General features: G+C 38.1%; 1 protein-coding gene across 5 annotated transcripts in view; it reads left to right on the plus strand.

Moving 5' to 3' along the window:
- The window catches only part of CDIP1 (cell death inducing p53 target 1), a 45,154-nt gene that overhangs the window by 4,627 nt on the left and 18,088 nt on the right, over window positions 1-22,439 (plus strand). For 2 of the 5 annotated variants that reach the window (XM_043965749.1, XM_043965733.1), the window contains exon 2: window positions 18,242-18,373. The exons of 1 other annotated variant lie outside the window; for it this stretch is intronic. The gene's annotated coding sequence lies outside the window, so the exon portion shown is untranslated. Of the gene's footprint in view, window positions 1-18,241; window positions 18,374-19,299; window positions 19,324-19,384; window positions 19,420-22,439 lie in introns of those variants that run through there. 2 more of the 5 variants (XM_043965739.1, XM_043965772.1) reach the window with 2 other exon arrangements.

The following is a 22,439-nucleotide window of genomic DNA, read 5'->3' on the forward strand; positions in this document are numbered from 1 at the left end:
GCAAAGAAGCTTGAGGAGTGGCCAGACAAGTAGGGGGAAAACCAAGAGATCAGTGTTTCAAAAACTGAGAGAATAGAGAGAAAAATCCCAAGAGGGAAAAAAAAAATCCCAAAGGAGATGTTGCAGAGATGAAAAGGGTTTAAGATTGAGAAAAGGCAACTAAAGGATTATTAGTAACTTTGGCAAGAGCAGTTTCAATTGAATGATGAGGTAGGAGGCTAGATTATAGGAGGTTTAGAAGAGAGTTTGTGGGGCAATGAGAGTTAAGTGACTTGCCCAGGGTTACATAGCTAGTAAGTGTCAAGTGTCTGAGACCGGATTTGAACTCAGGTCCTCCTGAATCCAGGGCCAGTGTTTTATCCACTGTACCACCTAGCTGCCCCCCACAGACACCCTTTTTAAGGAGTTTAGCAGAGATGGAGAGGAAATATATAAAGTAATAGCTAGCAGGGACAGTAAGATCAAATAAAGAGTTGTTGGGTTTTGGTTTTTTTGTTTTGTTTTTTTTAGCATGGGGGAGATCTCATGGGCATGCTTGTAGGCAGTATGGAAGAAGCCAGTAGATAGGGAAAGATTGAAGATTTGTTGCAGGAAAGAAATTTTGAGAGACAAAGTTCCAAACACAATCCATTTATTAGTAAGGCTAGCAGTTGCCAGTAAATGGGGTTAGTGGCTTCTCTTGATGATCAAAGACACTGAGGATCCTGTATAGTGATAGCAAACTATGGAACAACATAGGTGTGTCTTATTGGTTAGATGTTTCAATGAGGAGGTGGGATAAGTGTCATCTCAGCTTCTCCCCATTGAGAGATGAGATCAGTTCTCAAGTGGTAGTATTAGTCTGCAGTCAATGGGATGTGAAATTGAAAACTGATTTTTTAAATTCTATTTTGCTAAGACTTAATCAAACTAGATTTAATATTCCCCTTACCCATATAGCTTCACCCACCACCCACATTCCAGAGAAACTTGCCTAATGGTCAGGCTTTTGTCTTGTAACTACCTCTACCATTATAACTTCTCCTACCACCTACATTCTGGTGGACTAATTAATTAATTAATTGATTGATTGATTTTTCTTGGGGGGGGGGGAGGCAGGGCAATGAAGGTTAAGTGACTTGCCAAGGATCACACAGCTAGTGTCAAGTGCCTGAGGGTGGATTTGAATTTGGGTCCTCCTGAATCCAGGGCCAGTGCTCTATCCATTGTACCACCTAGCTGCTCCCTGATTTTTCTTTTTGACTAGGTAAAAGAGGCCATTCTTTGCCTCATTTCTTACTTAGCCTTAATCACTGAAAATGGGTGTTGCCTCAGGCAAACTGAGACCTGTAAAAGACCTTAGTTTAAAAAGACTGAAGTTGCATCAGGGCCATCTCCAGTCATCCAGATCTATATCTTGTCACTGGACCCTAATGGCTCTGGAGGAGAGAGTGAGGCTGGTGACTTTGCACGGCCCTGCCTCACTTAAATCCAATTCACTACAAGTTATGACATCACCTCCCTGATGGACAGACAATAGCAAGGGCAATGTTCTAGGGAAACTTGATTGATTAACCTTAAAGGTAAAATCTCATAAATTGAAACTATAGGCACACCTCTATTTCTTGTGCTTTGCAGACGTTGTGTTTTTTACAAATTGAAGGTTTGTGACAACCCTATGTCAAGCAAGTGTGTCACATGTGTTCATATCATGTCTCTGTAACATTTCAGCAGTTCTTGAAATATTTTGAACTTTTTCATTATGATTACATCTGTTATAGTGACTGGTGATCTTTGATGTTATTGTAATTGTTTTGGGGCACCACGGACCATACCCATAGAAGATAGTGAACTTAATTAATAAATGTTGTGTTTGTTCTGACTTGCTCTACTCACCAGCCGTTCCCTGTCTCTCTCCTTCTCTTTGGGTTTCCCTATTTTGTGAGATGCCACAATATTGAAATTAAGCCAATTAAGAATCCTACATGGGACAGCTAAGTGGCACAGTGGATAGAGTCCTGGCCCTGGATTCAGGAGTACCTGAGTTCAAATCCGGCCTCAGACACTTGACACTTACTAGCTGTGTGACCCTGGGCAAGTCACTTAACCCCAATTGCCTCACCAAAAAAGAAAGAAAAGAAAAGAAAAGAACCCTACAAATGCCCTCTAAGTTTCCAAGTGAAAGGAAGAATTAATTGATATGACAAACTTCATTGTTGTAATATTTTAAGAAATTGCCACAACTACCTCAACCTTCAGCAGTCATCAACTGAGGGAAGACCCTCCACCAGCAAAAAGATTACTACTCATTTAAGCCTTAGATGATGGTTAGCATTTTTTTTTAGCAATAAAATATTTTAAAATTAATATGTGTACCTTTTTTTAAGACATAATACTATTGCATACTTAATAATTCTGGTCACAAATAGGTTTTAGAAGCCACACATCTTATGTTATGAGTCAGTCCACTTATAACACTATCTCATTAGATGATGGGCTGTGACCTCAAATGGGTCAATTATTGAAGAATCCTCTAAACTCTAGAGAAATTGGTTTAGCATCTTCTGACTTCAGCCTAAAAGAGGTTGTTTCCCCTTTCCCTTCTGTGGAGTACCCAATTCCCTTTTCCTGTTTCTTGATGGTACTTCTTAAAAATATGGCCCTCATGCCAGAGAACTCTTGCTTTTTGACAGAGTAGTTAATGACTATTTACTAGATCTGTTCACCTAATAAAATTTTACTTAAAATATTCCTGTGCTTTTCCAGTATAAACTACAAAATTATTGTAGTTTCTCAATGTCTGGACGACTGGATTCAAGTGCTTGCTCTACCACTAACTTACATTGTGGACAGGCCATTTTATTTTCTGTGTCTCAACATTCTTACTGAAATGAGGGTATTAGACTAAATAATCCACAAAAAATACATCTAGTTGTATAATTTAGGAGTGATTGTAGTAATCTAGATTATAACTCTCTTCCTTGGTCAATACTTGCCTATGTGTATTGTTTCCTCCATCAGAACATGTGCTCCATGAAAGCAATAACTATCTTGTTTTGAAGGAATGCATGAATGAGCATTATTGCCAGATACTGTGCTAAGTTCTGGGGATACAAATATGAGCAATCAAGACAGTCTCTGACCACAAGGTGCTTACACTCTAATAATGGTAGATGACCATGCATAAAGGGGGTGGGGAATGCCTGTGAAGGCATGATTTGGAAACAGCAAGGGATTACATGAGGGCTTGGTTCCAGGCAAGATGAGAGGAAGACACATCTGTTAAAATTGAGCATCTCTAAGGAGCTTGGTTCTAATGGGAAGGAGTTTGAGGAGGTTGGCCAGAGGGAGAGCCATATGGTTTGGGAATGTATTTGTATCCTCAGTACTTTAGCATGGTGGTTGTCGTATGGTAAGCACTAATAGATTCTGTTCATCTATTCCTTTTCTGTGACTAGAGGGAAAAGAAAGTAGGTGATGCTGCTAAGAAACTTTTGTTGTTCTCCTGAGAAACTGAAGAAAGCCAAGGGAATCCTTTTCAGATGTTTTCAGTCTTAGGTCATCTGCTTTTTGTTGGATAGGATGACAGGTGGGAAAGGGAGAGGGAAAAAATATTTGGTAGAGACACAAATGGGAATAAGATAGAGAGTCTGCAAAAGAGTAGAAGGCTAGAGGAGATAATGAAGAAAGAGGAGATGTGTGGAATAATATGAACAGTATAGGATTTGGAATAAGGTATTGGGTTAAAATCTGAGCCCTGACACCTGTGTGACTGATTTTAGATCTCTAAACATCTGTTGGCCCATGTTTAATTAGATCTCTTAAGGCTTCTTACTACTCTGGATTCTCTAAGTGTCACACAGTATCCAGGGCCCAGCTAAAGTTATATGTGAGAAATTTTGAATGGGTAAAACTGTATAAATTTGGTGAGCTTTTAATTTTTTTCCCCTCAGTGATGCTTAGGAGTCCTGGTACAGGAATAGAGCATCCCAGGTGGTAGGGATTACCAAAGGAGGAGGATTCTTAGGTTGAATATGGTGATGGTGGTGGGCTTTGAGGAAGAGGAGGAGAAGGAAGAAGGGGAAGGAGAAAAGAGATTCTAGGTCTATAACTAGTGAAACATTGAAGAGGTAGTCAGGATACACTATAAATTGATGTCCTACTTCAGTGGGGCCCTCAATACACTAAGGCAATTCTTTTATTTCTCCTTAATTGATTCCCTTATCTCATTTTCTCCCCACCCCCAGTGCCCTTCTTTAGAGATTAACTTCTGTCTACTCTAAATGTATCTTGTGTGTACATAGTTATGTATTCCATGTATTAGAATGTGGGTTCAGGGGCAGCTAGGTGGCGCAGTGGATAGAGCACCAGCCCTGGAGTCAGGAGTACCTGAGTTCAAATCCGGCCTCAGACACTTAACACTTACTAGCTGTGTGACCCTGGGCAAGTCACTTAACCCCAATTGCCTCCCTAAAAAAAAAAAAAGAATGTGGGTTCAGGGGGCAGCTAGGTGTCACAGTGACCTGAGTTCAAATCCGGCCTTAGGCACTTGACACTTACTGTATGACCCTGGGCAAGTCACTTAACCCTCATTGCCCCACCAAAAAAAAAAGAATGTGGGTTCATTAATGGCAGGTTTAGTGTCTTTGCCTTTCTTTGTGTTCACAGTGCTTAGCATAGTTCATGTCATAAAATAAACACTTCATAAATGCTTGTTAATTGAAACTATTCCAGATTTTCTCTTCTGTAACCTAGTATCCTATACTTTCCCCTTACCTTTTTTTTTTTTAAATAAGTGAGGCAATTGGGGTTAAGTGACTTGCCCAGGGTCACACAGCTAGTAAGTGTTAAGTGTCTGAGGCCGGATTTGAACTCAGGTCTCCTGACTCCAGAGCTGGTGCTCTATCCACCATGCCACCTAGCTGCCCCTTCCCCTTACCTTTTAAAAATTTAATCATAAAAGCATTTTATTATTTTCCAGTTACATGTAAAGATAGTTTTCAACATTTGTTTTCATAAGATTTTTAGTTCCAAATTTTTCTCCAACCCTCCCTTCTCTCCCCCCTCCCCAAGACATAAAGCAATCTGATATAGGCTATATATGTACAATCACATTAAACACATTTCTGCATTAGTCATGTTGTGAAAGAAGAATCAGAACAAAAGGGGAAAACCTCAAAAAAGTAGAAACAGTATGGTTCAATCTGCATTCAGAATTCACAATTCTTTTTTCTGGATGTGGAGAACATTTTCCATCATGAGTTCTTTGGAATTGTTTTAGGTCATTGCACTGCTGAGAAGAGCCAAGTCTATCAGTTGATATCACACAATGTTGCTGTTACTGTGTATAATGTTCTCCTTCTTACTTCTGCTCACTTCACTCAGCATCAGTCCACTTAAATCTTTCCAGGTTTTTCTGAAATCTGCCTGCTCATTATTTCTTACAGCACAATAGTGTTCCATGATATTCACATACCACAACTTGTTCACCATTCCCCAATTGATGGGCATTCCCTCAATTTCCAATTCTTTGCCTCCACAAAGAGAGCTGCTATAAATATTTTTGTACATGTGGGTCCTTTTCCCTCCTCTATGATCTCTTTGGGATACAGACCTAATAGTGGTATTACTGGGTCAAAGGGTATGAACAGTGCCATAGCCCTTTGGGCATAGTTCCAAATTGCTCTCCAGAATGGTTGGATCAGTTCACAACTCCACCAACAATGCATTAGAGTTCCAATTTTTCCACAGCTTCTCCAACATTTATTATTTTACTTTTTTGTCATATTAGCCAATCTGATAGGTGCCCTCACCCTTTTCTTTTTTTTCCTTTTCTTTCTTTCTTTTTTATTTATTTGTTTATTTATTTATTTATGGAGGCAATTGGGGTTAAGTGACTTGCCTAGGGTCACACATCTGGTAAGTGTTAAGTGTCTGAGGTCAGCTTTGAACTCAGGTACTCCTGACTCCAGGGCTGGTGCTCTATGCACTGCGCCCCCCTCACCCTTTTCTTAGCTGAGGACCTTGTCTTTTCATTTTATTGAGAAAATTGAGTGGGCAGCTAGGTGGTGAAGTGGTTAAAGTACAGGCCCTGGATTCTGGAGTGCCTAAAGTCAAATCCAGCCTAAGACACTTGACACTTGCTAACTGTGTGACCCTGGGCAAGTCACTTAACTTTCATTGCCCCACAAAAGGGAGGAAAAAAAAGGAAAGTTGAGGGCATTTGCCATTCTTTTTTTTTTTTAAGTGAGGCAATTGGGGTTAAGTGACTTTGCCCAGGGTCACACAGCTAGTAAGTGTTAAGTGTCTGAGGTCGGCTTTGAACTCAGGTACTCCTGACTTCAGGGTCGGTGCTCTATCCACTGCGCCACCTAACTTCCCTGCCATTCTTTTCTAATTCTCATCATCTCAGAACCTCTTGACATCATCTTTGGCTCTTTCTGATAATGAAGTAACCCTTTTTGTCAACCCTTCTATGTGTGCACATAATCCCATCCCATCATCATACACTCTAACAGATCACAGCCAAGATCATCCTCCACCTCTGAATCTTCAACTTCTTTCTATCTAATTTTTCCTTCCCAGCCACCTTTAAACATGCTCAAGCTTTCCATATCCTTAAAAAACTTTAACTAGACCGTACCTTTTTTCAGGCTGTAAACAGAAAAAAATATTTTCATTTGCTGCCTAGATTTCTTCTCACTCCTTAAACCTTCACACTCTTTCACTCTAATCATTAAACTGAAGTCTCTCAAAATTAAGAGTAATCCCTCAGTTGTACAATCTGCTAGTCTCTTCTTAGTCCTCATCCTTGACTTTGCTGCATTCGATGCTGTTCACCACTCACTCCTCCTGGATATTCTTTCCTCTCTAGGTTTTTGTGACCTACTTTCTCCTGGTTCTCCCTCTGTCTGATTGCTCCTTCTCATTGTCCTTTGCTAGGTCATCATTTTTATCATGGCCACTACCTAGGGTGTTCCCCGAGGCTCTGTACTGGGCTCTCTTCTCTCTCAGTGATCTCATCAGTTCCCTTGGGTTCAATTATTATCTCTCTGCAGATGATTCTGAAATCAATATATCCAGCCCTAGTCCCTCTGCTGAGCTCCTGTCCTGCATCACCATCTGTCTACCTGTTGAACATTTAAAACTGTATAACCCTCAGAAATTTCAAAAGCAGAGCAGACTTAGTGTCCTTTTCCCTAAAACCACCTCTATTCCAAAGTTTCCTATTTCTGTTGAAGGTACATCATTCATGTATATCATCTTGATGCTGATCCTCAGTTCCGCACTCTTGCTTACACCACATATAAATAAAAAACATTTATTAAGCACTTACTATGTGCCAGGTACTGTGCTAAGTGCTGGGGATACAAAAAGGGGCAAAGGGACAATATGTCTGGCACGACAAACTCATGCTGAGACAATCCCATAAGATCAGGGCTGAGTTTGGAGACAAGTAAAGACAAAATGAGGTAGATGACCTCGGAGAATAAGGATGCACCAAGGGATCAGAGATCATAAGAAAGGCAAAGAGTAGATTTTAAAATCTGTGTGTTTTTATTGTGGACTTAAAAAAATAAATTTTTATTGTCATCTTTTATTTTTTACATTGCCTATATTTCCCCCTGTATCTGTCCCCCTCTCCTTTTCCAGAGACAATGAATATTTCTCAAAAGAAAGAGGAAGAAGAGTAAAAAAAAATCAGAAAAACTGTACATTGAAAAAAAAGCTGAACGTATATGCAGTGTTCCACCCCTGTGTAGGGAGTCCTGCTTCCACAAAAGAATAGAGAGAGATATCTTCTCATATCCCTTCTTTGAGACCACACTTATTCTTTGTAAATTTTATGACATTCACTTTCAGTTGTTTGGTGATTATTGTTTACATTTATGTTGTTGTCATTGTGTGTACTGTTTTCCTGTTCTGCTTATTTCACCGTTTATTAGCTATTGTCTTTCCATGTATTTCTTTGTATTTTTCATATTGTCATTTCTTACAGCACAGTAATATTCCATTATATTCATGTATCATAATTTGTTTAGCTGTTACCCAGTCAATTAATTAGCATATTTGTTTCTAATTTGCAAAGAATAGATCTAATATGAGTGAGAAGGTGGGAGAAATAGAAGGATAAGGGCATTTTCTCTTTGAAAGAGCAGCTTTTGTGTAGGTTGGATATTGTGGCCTCCTAAAAAACTAAAAATTAAAACTAGATCTACTTGGTGAAGTTAACCCATCCTCATTCTTCTAGTCCATCTTTTTCACATTCTGACTTTACTTCTTGTAGATTTAAAACACCTATATTCATTCAGTAAATATTTGAGAACAAAGTAGGTTTATAGCATCATGGGAAATACTAAAGAAGTTTAAGACTTAGCTAGATCTTACTCTTAAGGAACTTAAAATATAGACATAGAGCTAGTATAGGGACATTAGAGATAATCTAATCTAACCCCTTTATTTTATCAATAAGAAACTGAGATCCAAGGAAATGAGAATAATTTGCTTGAAGTCATAGCTGGTTAGTGGCAAAGCCTTACTCTGTAGCTTAGAAGATAGCACATACGTGTAATAGTTTAAAAAGAAAATACTAGGAAGCATATGATTAAGTGCCAAATAAGTGTTATTGACAACAAAACCTAAAGGAATTCAAGAGGGAAATTAATGATAGGGATACTAGACTGGTACAATCCTAATAATGGACTGTGTGGACTGTTAGGAACCTATCCTAATTAAAGTTGTAGAAGTTTATCACCAAAAAGTTAGCCACCAAGTGAAGAATTGGGGAGGGGGGGAATAGTAATTCATGAAAACATTTTACTAATCATAAAGGGAATAAGAAAGGAGAGATGGTAAGCTTTTAGAAGACTTTTTTTTGGGGGGAAGGGCAATGAGGGTTAAGTGACTTGCCCAGGGTCACACAGCTAGTAAGTGTCAAGTGTCTGAGGCCAGTTTTGAACTCAGGTCCTCCTGAATCCAGGGATGGTGCTTTATTCACTGCGCCACCTGGCTGCCCCGGGTGCTAAACTTTTAGAGAAATGCTATAGACAGACTATCTTGAGTGCATCGCAACATTTGACAAGTTTGTTAACGGTATTCTTGTGGACAAAGTGGAGAAATGGCAAGTGGAACATGGTTCACTTATATAGTTGGGTTGTCGACTGAATCAAAAAATAAATGAATCTTTGCTAGCCTGATGCCTAATGGCACATTACATGGCTCTGCCTTCAGTTCTATCATATTCAGGTGTTGTTTTTTTTTATAATCAGTGACTTGGATTAAAACATACAAAGCATACCTAACAAACCTGATATAACACAAAGCTGGAAAGGATAGCTGACACTGGATGAAAGATTCAGGGTCTAAAAACATCTTGGATAAGCAAAACAAATTTAATGTTTATATATGTATGTATGTGTATGTATATGTTTGTATATATATATATACATATACATAAACATATACACATAATATATGTGTGTGTGTGTATATGTCCCTTATAGCAAAGGGGGAAAAACAGGCAAAACCAACTATGGCTGACAGTCTATGCAAGAATTTGTTCTCGTCCCCCATCCTCTAATTTTGGTATTGTCTGAAAAATCTGTCCAAAAAAATGCTTAGGACTTGAGTGATGTTTGAGAGTCCATTGAGTGCAGGCCCACATAGACTTTGAGATGCACTTGAAAGGAAACTGCTTGATTGTCCCCAGGAACCCAGAGACATTCTTAGAATTCAAGATATGTATAAACGTGCCAGTGGCACCCCAGTGGATTTGCTAAGGACTGAGAATGATGCATCAGTTTAAAAAGTAGAAAAAGAGCTTTGGTCATACTCCCAAACAGTGAACTCTTAACGTTGTCTCTAGGACTTCCAGAAAGGGCCCCTTGTAGAGCTCAGGCCCAGGAACTCATCCACACTGGCAAAAATGACTACTACTTACATTGTGCTGAAAAATTGTGCTGGCCTTTAAAAAAGAAAAAAGTGAATGTAATGTAAAAACAAAAACATCTATTAAAAAACAATACCATGATAGTGCAAGTATCTGATGGGAGAGACCTAGCCTGGCAGCAGTTCATGTAAAAATATTTAGGGGTTTTGGTTGATTTCCAGATCACTATGGCATGGCTACTTCAAAAACTAATGCAATCTAAGGCTACCGTCATAGAAGTCTAGTGTCCAGGACAAGGAAGATGGTGGTATTGATGTACTGTTGGCTAGACCAAATCTAGAATGTTGTGCTTGGACTGAGTACCACATATTCAGAGGGAACATTGATAAACTGGGAAGGGAGGATCTAGAACTATGCCTTATGGAGGGACTAGAGATTAGCTTGGAAAAGAGAAAATTTAGAGGTTAACCTTATAGTAGTCTTCTTTTTTTGTTTTTTAGTGAGGCAATTGGGGTTAAGTGACTTGCCCAGGGTCACACAGCTAGTAAGTGTTAAGTGTCTGAGGCTGCATTTGAACTCAGGTCCTCCTGACTCCAGGGCTGGTGCTCTATCCACTGCACCACCTAGCTGCCCCTAGTAGTCTTCTAAAATGCCTTTCGGAAAGGGGATTACACTTGTTCTTGTGGGTACTGCTGCATGTTGTTGAAAGGTTACATGAAAGTAACATGAATTTAAACCAGAAATTATACTCTTTTGAATTGCTAAGAAATTTCAGAGCTCAATATCATAAAGGTAGTAATGTGTTATGATAATATCCAATATATGGCCATCTTTTATGGGTGCCTGATAGTGAAGATGTTAGTCCTGATTTAAGAGCTTATCAGGGGGCAGCTAGGTGGCGCAGTGGATAAAGCACCAGCCCTGGACTCAGGAGGACCTGAGTTCAAATTTGGCCTCAGACACTTGACACTTACTAGCTGTGTGATCCTGGGCAAGTCACTTAACCCTCATTGCCCTGCCCTCCCCCCCCAAAAAAAATAGCCAGTAGGCATAAGAGCTTATCAAAGGAACAACCACTTAGGATACTAGAAGACTGAAGGTGAAGGAAGCTACTTACCACCTGACAATGGGACTTATGGTACAAATTAAAATACATATTTTTTTTCACATGGCAAATGTGTTGATTTATTTCACTTGACTATTATTATTTGTTAAAAGATTGTCTTTTTTCATTGGAGGAGGGGACTTGGGAGGTAGAGGGGAATTAGAAATAATGATGCTTCCCCCCCCAAGAAAAAGAAGAAAAGACAATAATGATAACTTTTTTTTAAAAGTACAGAACAGAAGGATGTTAGGAGACAGACAAGTAGGGCAGCTTTGAAACTGTGTTGATTTTTTGAAATGCAAGTTGTATATTAGAGAAGTTCAATTTTATGTACTCTTCTGTCTGTGGAAATGCTTATGCTTATGTTGCCAAGATCAAAATAACAAAAAAAAATAAATAAAAGTTATACAGTTTTCCAAATATGTGGTCTGTTTCCACATTGTGCCCTCACCACGATCAGTTTCCTTTAAAAAAAAGTCAGTCATAGGACTTGAGAATGATAAACTTAGAAACCAGAGTATTTGAAGTTTGTATATTGAAGTCCTCAAGTTGGTTGGTAGTTGGTAAAGATGAAGACTTGGGAGCTATGTACTGAAGTGCTTGAGAAAGGAGGAAAGGTGAGTAATAGCAGCAATGTTCTGGACTAGGTGATAGAGAAGAATGGTTTTGAGGGACCCTCAAAAGTGGAACAATTGAGTAATGGTGGCAGAGGGAAAAATCGGCAAGTTGCAACAGAAAGCAATTGGCATACTAAGTCCTCCTGGCTCAGTGTGTTCGGATGATATGAAGAATCATCCAGTGACAGTGTCTTCTAGCGAAAGCCAGATTTCCATGAGTATTATACACTCATAGATTCATAAACTTAGAACTGACCTAGGAATGACTAAACAAATTGTTCATAAATATAATAAAATATTACTGTGCTGCAGGAAACAGTGGACATGATGAATAGACAGAGAAGACTGTCATGATCTGATACAAAATGAAGTAAGCAGAGCTAGGAAAACAATATATACAATGAATTTAATAATGTAAATAGAACAACTACCACAGAACAGTAAAATTTAATACCACAGACTTAGAACATATTTGTAGTCAAAGAAGAGATGAAAAGCCACTTCACCTTGCTCCTTTGTAGAGCTGGGGTTGGGGTGGAGGGTGTACACAGCATATACCATTGGTTTTCAATGTATTGATGGTTTTGCTGAAATTTTTTTATCTTCTTTTTGGATTTTAAAAGAATTGTTATAAAAGGGATAGCTCACTGGGAGAGAAGGATGTACAGGGGAAATCTAAGTGATATAAAAACAAAAGACAGCAAAAAAAAAGGGGGTGGGTTTATTTTTTTGGTTTTTGCTGGGCAATGTGGGTTAAGTGACTTGCCCAGGGTCACACAGCTAGTAAGCGTCAAGTGTCTGAGGATGGATTTGAACTCAGGTCCTCCTGAATCCAGGGCCAGTGCTCTATCCACTGCACCTCTGCCCAAGAAGTTTTTTTTTTTTTTTTGAAATGACCTTCAGAGCTTCTCTAGTTCAGCCCATACCCAAAGCATGAATCCTATACCTACATCAATGAAAAGTGGTCATCTAGTCAACTTGAAGACCTCCAGGAATGGGGAATCATCTACCTTCTGAGATGTTGCATTCAATTTTTGGACAGCTCTCTAATTGTTAGGAGCATCTAGGTAGACCTGAGTTCAAATTAGGCCTCAGACACTAGCTATGTGACCCTGGGCAAGTCACAATTTTGCCTCAGTTTCCTCATCTGTAAAATGAGCTAGAGAAGGAAATGGCAAACCACTCCAGTATCTTTGACAAGAAAACCCCAAATGGGGTCACAAAGAGTAGGATATGACTGAACAACAACAGTTCCTAACAGTTGTTAGGAAATTTTTCTCTATGTTCTGTACCCATGGTTTTCTTATGGGAAACATTCTTTACCAGTGCAGTCGAGCATCTTTTTTGTACTATTGTAATCTTGGAGAGCCACCTCTGACATTGAGAAATTAAATTATTTGCTCTGTCATAGAACCAGTATGTGTTCACAGGTGGGACCTGAGCTAAAGTTTTTCTGAATCTGAGGTCCAGTATATCCACTGTCATGCTGCCTCATTTTTTCTTTATATTAAGTTAAAATCTATCCTGTAACTTCCATCCGTAAATCATAGTTCTGTCCTCTGCAGTCAAGCTGAACAAGTCATCTTATGTATGACAGGTTTATTTTGACAACAGTTACAATATTATCCATGAATTTTCTTTTCTCTATCCTAAATATCCCCATTTCTTTCAGTTGATCTCACATGGCTTGATTTTGAATCCCCTGATTATATTAATTGTCCTCTTCTGGATGGATTCCTTGTCAGTGTCCCTTCTAAAATGTGGTGCCCAGAATTGGACATATGATACAGATGTGATCTAACAGGGCAGAGTACAGAATACTATTACTCCTTTGCTCTAGACACTATATTTCTATTAATGTAGCCTAAGGCCTCATTAAGTTTTGGCTGCCACATCACACTGCTGACTCATATTGAGCTTGCAGCTGACTCATCTTGTTAAGAATTCCCAAGACATTATCCATAACTTTTTCTATTCACATATAAGTACAAAAATAAGTTCTAAAGCCAACTATACATTATTTTTGGATATGCTTTTAGGTTACCTGCATCATTAATTTCTCACCTTCACTTCCCACTCACATCAATGTGGATAATTATTTAGATACTGGTTCTGGTCATATGGTGGTTTAGCATTCACAAAACTCTTTGTTGCATATTCTTCACAAAACAGGTTAGGGCATAGAACCATTTACAGGACTTTCTTAAAACTTGGATTTCATCAGAGGCCTTTGATATAGTAGAAGGAACACTGGACTTGTCTAGAGACGTAAATTTTAGTTCCATTTCTATTATAGCTAGTTGTGTAATATTGGGCAAGTCAGATAATCTATGAACCTAAATTTGTTGTGTGTTGATTTAATTGATTTCTAAGGCCCTCTAGCTCTCAAATCTGGGACTTGATAGACTAGATAAATTCTTACAGTCTAGGCAAGGGGTTTTAACTTGACATCCATGAACTTGTTGAATTTTTCCCCCCTTAATGTTTTGATAACTGCATTTCAGTATATTTGGTTTCTGTTGTAATCCTATGTAGTTTATTTTATGCATTTGAAAACATTCTGAGAAATTCGTAAGTTTTGTGAGACTGCCAAAGGGGGTCCATGATACAAAAAAAAAAGATTAAGAACTTCTGCTCCAGAAGAATATTTTCTTGTACTGCAATACAAAGACACATTTGTAGGTTTGTCCTGGTAACTGTTTGTGGATTTGATTTTGGCTGCTCCGGGTAGCCACATAGTTTGTACTAAAAATTGCTGTCCCTAGTGATGAAAAAGAAAACTCTCTTTGAGTCTTAAATATGGGGTATCTATTAATTATACGCAGTTGTTGAAAAGCTACTGAATTTAATATTGACCATATTAAGTTACTTGATGTACACAAGTGGTAATGTCTCGTGTGGCTTTAGACCCATTAGGAATATGATTTAGAAGTATAGATTTAGAGCTGAAAGAAATTTTAGAAATTGAGTCCAAGGAGGAACTGAGTCCCGGAGAGATTAAGCAATTTACTCAAGGTCATAGAGTAGTAAATGGCAGAGCAGGGATCCGAACAGGCCTTCTGACTCTAAAAAGAGCCAGTGCTCTTTCTTTCACTGTCCCCTCTGTGTTCTACACAATGAGAAGTGTTTTAGACAGAATCTCTAGGAGAATGATTTCCAAAGTATATTTTCAAGGTAATCCCTCAAACGGAATAATTTGTTTAACAGTTTATTTTTAGCACTAAATATATATGTACAGGGTACCACTATTGATGGATTTATATGACAAGGGGTTGCTGAGATTTTGAAATGTATTTCCTCTTCAGTTTGAAATATGCTATTTGGAATTTTGAATAGGCTCTGCCCTCATTTGTCAGGGTAAACTGCTGGAAGGAAAGTTGGCTCCCAAGTTGTTGGTGTTACCCTTGTTCACTCTAAGGCTTGTGGCTAGTTCTAAATCTTCTGGGACAGGACTGGGGGTGACTTTTTTCCCAGCTCAAGAAAATTTCCATAGAACATAGATAATAGTGATGGAGTTTATTTCAAGGATAATGCAAACTGGTATAATTATGTAAGTGATGATAGTAGGTTACATTTATTTAGTACTTTATGATTTATATAGTGCTTTTAATAAACGCAAATGATCAGCCAAGCATCCACAACAAATCTAACTTGAAGGAGGCTGTGGAAAGGAAACAAGCATTTATGTAGCACCTACCATGTGCCAAGGACTATGCTAAGCACTTTTTACAAATATTATCTCATCTGGTCCTCATAATAAGCCTGAAAAGTAAGTGCTATTATTTCCCCCCAGTTGAGGAAATTGAGCCAAGCAGGGATTAGAGTAACTTTCCTAGGATCACACAACTAGCTAGTATTGAAAGCCGGCCTGCAGATTTTCTCTTCTTTTACTTGTACAAATGAAGAAACTGAAGCTCTGGCAAGTGAAGTGGTTTGTTCAAAGTGATCCAGCTCATAGGTGGGAGTCACCATATATTTTGGTATGTATACAATCTTTCTGTCTTTGACCACCTTACACTGCTAGGTCAAAGATCTTTGGGTCAAAGGGTATAAACAGGGGCAGCTAGATGACGCAGTGGATAGAGCACCGGCCCTGGATTCAGGAGTACCTGAGTTCAAATCCGGCCTCAGACACTTAACACTTACTAGCTATGTGACCCTGGTCAAAGACAGAAAGATTGTATACATACCAAAATATTTATGGCAGCACTTTTTGGGAAGATATTTTATTATTTTTTCCAAATTATGTGTAAATTTTAAACTTCTTTTTTTTTTAATTTTGAGTTCTAAATTTTCTCCCTCCTTCCTTGCACTTCCCCCTCCCTGAGATGGAAAGCAATTTAATATAGATTAGATGTGTGCAATCATGCAATACATATTTGTCTATTAGTCATATTGTAAAAGAAAACAGACCCCAAAAAACCCACAACACACACAAAAAGAAAAATAGTATACTTCAATCTGCATTCATATTTCATCAGTTCTTTCTCTAGAGATGTAGAACATTTTTTTTTCATCATGAGTCCTTTGGAATTGTCTTGGGCTCATTGTATTACTAAAAATAGCTAAGTCATTCACAGTTGATCATCATATAATATTGCTGTTACTGTGTATAATATTCTCTGGTAGCAGCACTTTTTATAATAGTGAAGAACACTTCTATCACTTTTAAATAGAATACAAAGAACAGACTTTAAAAACAAAATCCGATTTGATCAGCTTGGGTACTTAATACAGATTGAAATCCCTCCAAAAAACTATTCTTGATGGCTGTTCTTCTGTTGATGAGCATTTCCAAATTTAGCTAAGCTGGTGGTCCTCAAATAACAGTTTTTTACTGAGTTCATGTCCAAAGTTTTGCTCGCCCTACCCCCACCCCTCCAGTTTGGTAGAATCTTTCAGAACTTGCAGCACACTAGGTTAGCTTATTTCAAGAGTTCAAGGGTTAATTCCCAAACACAATGAAGCATCAGATAAGAATTTTAGTGAAGCAACTGAAGATTAATTTAACCTTTTCTTGGTGGTTCAGTGCTCTTGTTATAAATGTTGTATATATTAATAATAGTAGGTTATAGTTATACAGTAGAGCATTTGTTAAATTACCTCAGGTGTATGCTTTTTTTTTTACTTTAAAAAATGTTTTGCTCTTTCTTTTGCTGTTAGTTGCTACATTTCAAGATTTTATCCCAGCCTGTAGTAGTAGTTCCTTCTAATTTGTTGCTACTAGTAGATATGGACTGATAAGAACATGAACTTTTTAAGAGTAGGGATTGTTTCTTTGCCTTTGTATTCTCAGCACTGAAAACTGTACTTGGCACAGGTGCTCAATAAATGCTCATTGATTTTGAAACCAGATAACTAAGCGTGTTAGATTTATTTTACATACTAGAGCAAAGGGATTCCGGACTATGAACTAAAAAAGTGAATCTAGTACAGTAGATAGATGTTTTTTGACATGAGGCAGCAAGCATGGCAAACTAGATTGAGAACTGGCCTTGAAACCAAGAAGAACTGGGTTCAAGTTCTTTCGTTGACACATACTGCATGACTGGACAACTCACTTCACCTCTTCAGGGTTCTAGGCAACTTTTTTTTTTTTTTTTTTTTAGGCAATGGGGGTTAAGTGACTTGCCCATGGTCACACAGCTAGTAAGTGTCAAGTGTCTGAGGCTGGATTTGAACTCAGGTACTCCTGAATCCAGGGCCGGTGCTTTAACCACTGCGCCATCTAGCTGCCCCCTCTAGGCAACTTTTAAGAATATAAGTTTCAGAAAAGGTGCCAACTTTTATTGGTATAAGGTTTCCTGATCCAGGAGTTCCTATAACAGTGAAATCACAGATGTGGTCCCTATCCATAGCCTATTTTATCTCTTTTTTGTTTGTTTGGAGACCTTTTTTTGCTTAATTCCTTGTTCTCAGTCTGGTGTCACAGTAGGTAGAGCTCTGGGCCTAATAAGGAAGGAAGGAAAGTTCAAATGTGTCCTCAGATACTGTATGACCCTGGGCAAGTCACTTAACCTCTGTTTGCCTCAGTTTCATCAAGAGAAAATGGGGATAGCAAAAACACCTATCTTCCAGGGTTTTTGTGAGGATCAAATGAGATAATAATTATAAAGCAAATAGCAGTGCCTGGCCTGCAGTGGGTGCTTAATAAAATACTCATTCCCTTTTCTCCCTTCCCTTAGTTATGTTCCAGATCCATCAGATAGTTTGATAAATAAATGATCTTTGGCTGGTTGTATAATGCTATTATGTTAAGGTAGAATCAAAGACTCATATAATGTTAGAACTGAAAGGCACCTTTGAAATCATTTAGTCAGAGCCTTTCATTTTACTAATGAGAGAGAGGATAAGTGTGATCCAAGCCACCTAATTAAATAAAATATACCTTTTTTTTTTCCAGGGCAATGGGGGTTAAGTGACTTGCCCAGGGTCACACAGCTAGTAAGTGTCAAGTGTCTGAGGCCGGATTTGAACTCAGGTACTCCTGAATCCAGGGCCGGTGCTTTATCCACTGCGCCACCTAGCCGCCCCAAAATATACCATTTTAATAGCATGTTTGTTAGAATAAAGAGGACCTATCAGAATGAGTGAAAGATATAGACTGCAGTTTGGGACTTAAAAGTTTGGGTGACATTTTTTCTTTTCCAGGTCATTTGTTTGTGCGGAGTAGGGGTGGAAGAGAGGTTCCAGACCTTTCATTTCATTGGTGTTGGGAATGCCCAGTGTGAATGAGGGGATAGGGACTGGACCTGTAATACTCTTGGCATAAGGAACTCCCAGGTGAGTAAACTTCCTCTACCAATGTAAGTCTGAACCTTCCTCAACATTTGTAGTCTTGGGGAACTGAAAGGGCAACTTGGCCAGTGTTAAAGCAGCCAGCATATGTCAGAGACAGAATCTAAATCCAGTCTGTTGACTTTGAAACTAGCTCTCCATGCTGCCTCCCCTGCATCCATGAATAATGTAAAACAACCAAAAATTGTTCGTATTTTTGGATTCACAAATTGGACATTTTGAGTAGCAGGACAGTTGGATGGTGTGACAGTCTTTATATGCACGTGCTCTTCCTTATATCAGTTCTGTCCCCTAAAAAGCCAGCCTGCTCCCCTCATTCATTGTTCTTCAGTGCTGTTTCTACATTAGGCTTTTGTACCCTGTCCTTCTTTGATAGATTTCTTGGGTTATCACGCATCTCCAACTTCGAATTTTTGGGTCCCTTTAAGGATCTACTTGCCTTGTCAGCTTTTGTTTTGCCCCTTTATGTCTTTGCACAGTTAGGCTCCAGGGTGCTCCAGCAGTTTTTTCTTTGATGCTGGGTTCCCACCCTTCAGAAACATGAACCAGGGAGCTGAGTCTGGCAGAAGGCCTTTTGGTGTAGTGGGTCTACGGAGGCTTTTTGTTTAGAAAGCGGTAAGTGATGGGAAAGGAAGAAAGCCTCATTTCAGTTCACTCAACAAAAAAGAAAGAGAGCTATTCCCTGGCAAATGCCTGAGAACCTGCTTCCTGGGGAATAAATGAACCCTGAGGCCGACAAATGGGATTGTGATGCCATAGCTACTAAGTAGAAAGGGAGCTCTCTCTACCAGTGTAAACACCAACTAAGAAAGCCTGGGAGTCGAGCTCATTCCCTGAGAAATTTGGAGCAAATACTTTCAGCATCTAGTATCAACAGCAATACTTATATCCTGGAATGACTTTAGAGGAAATGAAGTGTCGAGGAGCAGTGATAAGTACCTGTCTTTATTACATTTAAATTGACCACTTAATGTAATAAACTTTTTTTCTCCAAAGAGGAAGACCAGGAAGGACAAAGAAGCAGATATTTGGTAGGTGTTTATTTTCTCAACATCATCCACTTGTATATTCCATATACAGTCCAAACAGCTCAGCCCTCTGATAGAGCAAAATTAGGGTTTTCAGTCCTATCTCCTTGGTTGTTGTTTTTTTCTCTCCTAAACAAGCATTTTTATTTGAATTTTTGAGTTCCAGATTCTATCCCTCTTTCCCTCCTTTCCCTCTCCCCTCCCAGAGGCAGAAAGCAATCAAGATATAGCTTATACATGTACAATTATGTAAAGCATTACCGTATTAGTCATTTTGTATAAGAAAACTTGTTAAACTCCTAGATCTTTTTTTTTTCCTCCATGTGAACTGCTGGCTAGGTAGGCCATCTCCTATCTTACATTTGTGCTGTTGTTTTTTCTGTGTATGCACTTGGTTTCTGTTAAGTCTCATCTTATTAGTTTTGGCCCATTCTTCTTTTTTTTTTTTTTTTTGGCCCATTATTCTAGCCTGTTGAAACTTTTAAGATTATGACGCTAGCTGTCCCCTCTTTTTAAAAAGTGTTTTCTCTGTGCAATTCTTTTGTCCTTCATTCTCAAAGAGGACCATGACATCGGGGAAATGTCATGAATTGCACTGAATGGGATTTAAGTGAAGGAAGGGCTATGAAAGTCTAACAGCCTCACTCTCTTTAGAGCCATCTGGATTCAGTGGCAAGATATACATCAGGACAACCGGAGATGGCCCCAGATGTTTTAGGCAATTGGAATTAAGTGACTTGCCATGGGTCACATAGCTAGTAAGTGTCTCGAGTGAGATTTGAACTCAGATCCTCCTGATTTCAGGGCCCGTGCTTTATCTACTGTCCCACCTAGCTGCCCCTTCAGAAAAACAACTTATCTGGAGAATAGATTTAGCAGAAATAATTTAAGAATAATCGACTGATGGTATCGGAAAACAGACTGAAACACATTTAAAAAAATTTTTTTCTTTAAAAAATTTTTTTCTTTGACAATTCCTTAATCTGAAGTTTTGTTTTTTAACCATTTTCTCTCACAACCTAGCTATTGTGGGGATGTTTTCTATGACTATTCATGTATAACTTAAATTGAATTGCTTGAGTTCTCGGGGTGGGTGGGGAGGGAGGGAGGAAGAGAAGTTTGGAACAAAGTTTTAAAAAATTGATGTCAAAATTTGTTTTTATATATATTTTGGAAAATAAAATTCTAAATAAGAATAATCAGGCTACCTAAAAATTATGATTAAAATAAAGAATCTTGCTACATTATTACAAGAAATTATCAAGGAAGGTTGCCCTGAAATTTTAGAACAGGAAGGCAAAGCAGAAATAGAAAAAATCCACCTATCACCACCTGAAAGATCTCAGGAGAAAAACCTACAGGAGTATCTTAGCCAACTTTCAAAGCTCTCAGGTAAAGGAGAAAATATTGGAAGCAACAAGAAAAAGACAATTTAAATACCATGGAGCTACAATAAAGATTACACAAGACCTGTAGAGCAAAAGAGCTGGGGTTACAACCAAGGGTAACTTATGTAGCAAAGTTAAGTATAATCCTGATTGGAAAAAAATGGACATTTAACAAATTAAAAGACTCTCAGGTTTTTGTGACACAAAACTCAGAACTTAAAGGAAAATTCAACATATAACATCCAGAAGAAATATAAGGTAACATTAAAGACCAATCATAAGGGATACAATAAGGACAGAGTTTATTTCTTGTATGTGAAAATGTTAGCTTAAGTATTCTTATGACTGCCAGTATTATATTTATTCAATATATTATTATATGTTGAAAGAAAGGCTTGGGCTGAGCTGAGTATGATGGGGTGACTCCAAAAAAATAAAACTCTATGGGAAGAGATGAAAAGTAGCAATTTCATCATACAAATGAGGCATAAAAGGAAAAATTGATACAGAAGAAACTAGTAGGGGGAGAGCAGGTAATGATGGAAACTTATTGTCATCTGGGATGGGTTAAAAGGGGATAGCGAGGCGGGGAGAGGATAAGGGAGGGACTCTTAGAGGGGTGGGTAGAATAAAGGAATAGGATGCCAAGATACCAAGTAAAAGTAAAGCAGAGGAGTAAGAAGGGATAGGGCAAATAGAGTGAGGACAGTGAAGAAAAATAGGAAGGAGGGAAAATATACAAGTAATTGTAGCATAGAATGTGAATGTGATGAATTTACCCATAAAATGGACATGGAGAGCAGAGTAAAAATCTGAATTGAACAATATGTTGCTTTCAGGAAACATTATAAAAATGAGAGATACACACAAAAATAAAGGGCAGGAGTAGAAATTATTATATAGGGAAAAAAGCAAGGATAGTAATCATGATATCAGATAAAGTTAGTTTTAAAAGAGATTTACTTAAAAGAAAAATAGAGAAACTACATTATGTGTTAGCGATAATAGTATTCAATATTGTTTTAGACCATTTAAAATAACTAATCAGTATAAAATACTTGAGCGTATACCTGCCAAAACAGACATGGGAACTATTTGAATGTAAACATAAAACACTTTTTATACAAAAAAAGCCCAAATAATTGAAGTAATATTTATTGTTCATGGGTAGGTAAAGTTAATATAATTTTTAAATGACAATTTTACCAAACTAATCTACTGATTCAATGTCATCCTATTAAATTACTAAAAAATATTTTCTTGAGTTAGAAAATATAATAACAAATTTATTTGGAAGAACAAAAGGTCAGGAACTTAAACCAGGAAAAAATGTAAAGGAAGTAGATTCAGCAGTATCAAAACTTAAACTATGAAAGTGAGAGCATTATTAAAGTGTAAAATAGATCATTTTAATTATTTTAAATTAAAATTTTCTCATGAACAAAACCTATGTAGCCAAGAATAAAAGAAATGCAGAAAATTGGGGGGAACTTTCATAGACAGTCTCTCAGATAGGAAGTGACTGGGTTAAAATATTGCTGTGGTGTAGGAAATGATGAACTGGTTGACTTGGAAAAACATGGAAAGACTTGTGGAGGAAAGTGCTAGCTATCCACCTTCAGGGAAACATGTACA

Source organism: Dromiciops gliroides, chromosome 1, assembly GCF_019393635.1.
Source record: "Dromiciops gliroides isolate mDroGli1 chromosome 1, mDroGli1.pri, whole genome shotgun sequence".
NCBI classification, from domain to species: Eukaryota; Metazoa; Chordata; class Mammalia; order Microbiotheria; family Microbiotheriidae; genus Dromiciops; species Dromiciops gliroides.